This window comes from Macadamia integrifolia, unplaced genomic scaffold (assembly GCF_013358625.1).
Source record: "Macadamia integrifolia cultivar HAES 741 unplaced genomic scaffold, SCU_Mint_v3 scaffold433, whole genome shotgun sequence".
Lineage (NCBI taxonomy): Eukaryota > Viridiplantae > Streptophyta > Magnoliopsida > Proteales > Proteaceae > Macadamia > Macadamia integrifolia.
The window spans coordinates 235,422-236,837 of NW_024870363.1; the positions used below are offsets into that span (position 1 = coordinate 235,422).

The following is a 1,416-nucleotide window of genomic DNA, read 5'->3' on the forward strand; positions in this document are numbered from 1 at the left end:
CCCCAAAGAAAGAAGATGTCTGTTCTCTTGTTCTTGTTTTTTAAATTATTGTATTTCTCTGGTTACAATTTGCAGCCAGACCCAGCGGAAGGAAAGAGAACAAAAGGATAGCAGGACACCAACTCCCAGAGGAAGAAAAGTATCTTTGATGCAGCACCAACAAAGGTCTACACGAGAAGGACCAAGAAGGTCGACCCAAGTAGCTGACTGGGTAGACCAGATCTGGTCTTAGATAGCCCACGATTTGGGCTACTGATGGGGAGGGGGGATATTAGATATTATTTAGTTGCTAATTTAGCCATATATTTAGTTTCTAAGTCATGTCCTAAGTAGTTTCTAATTTCAGTTTCAGATCTAGTTTCCTTTTTATAGTTTCAGTTTTAGTAACTTCATGCAACTAGTTTTTAGTAACTCAATCTTTGTTAGTTTCTAAAATCTGAGTTACTATTATTTGTAATCCTCCCCATCATTATTATAAATAAAGAGCAGGGCAGCAATATAGCCCATGATTTTTATGAACAAAAAAATATGCTGCTGTTGCTGCTTCTCCCTGTGAGGATACTTTGTGTTTGATCAAAGTGTGGGTTGGTGTGTGATCCGACGACTCCTTGCGACGTGAAGTCCAGGAGGTTTTCTTCAGGCTCTATTATTCTCTTTAAGATATTCTCTATTCTCAAGGATTAACACTGCTGCAATCAGGTATGTTCCATTCTGTTCCTGCCCAGAATTTCTGCAAAACAGAGCAATCGGCCCTGCTGGAAGAACCAGATTTGGTTGTCGGATTGACCCAGTTTTTTTGGTCAAGTGTTCCCTATTGTCTAAGTAGGGTTCAACCCAAATTTTTTCTGGTTCTGTCCAGTCAGTTGTGAGTTATTAAAAATCACCGAATCCTCGTCTTTCAGTGACCTGCTGTGTCCAGAATTGAAATCGATTGCTGTACTGCTGTTATACTATTGTCTTAGGACTGTGGATCATTATTACTGTTGATTTGGACCTCTAAGAGTCAAATGAAGCTCCTGGTTATGTTTATTTAATTACTGCTGTTCTGTCCTAATCAATACTGCTGGTCTGAGATCGATGGACTGCTGATTTATTATTGCTTTTGCTGATTTGTTATTGCTGGTATATTGTGTTCTTTGGTTTACAAGATCCTGTTGCTTGGGTCTAATTTGATTGTTCAAATCAGTCCTACATTAATCTTCCCACATTAATACTGGTTCTCTGAAAGTGTTTATGTGGAAACATCATAAAAGCAGTCCTCACAGGTATGGTCTGGCTCAAAATTTACTCAGATGAGAAATTTTAAGTTAGAGTGGTTCACTCCTTGGGAAGGAATTTGGTTTAAGGTCTGTTAAATGGTTTCTAAACAATTGCAAAAGTTCTCCTTTCCACGGTTTGCAAGGGATATTGGCTGGT

General features: G+C 38.8%; 1 long non-coding RNA gene across 1 annotated transcript in view; it reads left to right on the forward strand.

Annotated features, from left to right (window-relative positions):
* The window catches only part of LOC122068596, a 1,720-nt gene extending 686 nt beyond the window's left edge, over positions 1 to 1,034 (forward strand). Inside the window, exon 2 of the long non-coding RNA XR_006137194.1 lies at positions 76 to 1,034. This is a non-coding gene — a long non-coding RNA (uncharacterized LOC122068596). The remainder of the gene's footprint in view (positions 1 to 75) is intronic.
* The last annotated feature ends 382 nt before the right edge of the window (positions 1,035 to 1,416 follow it).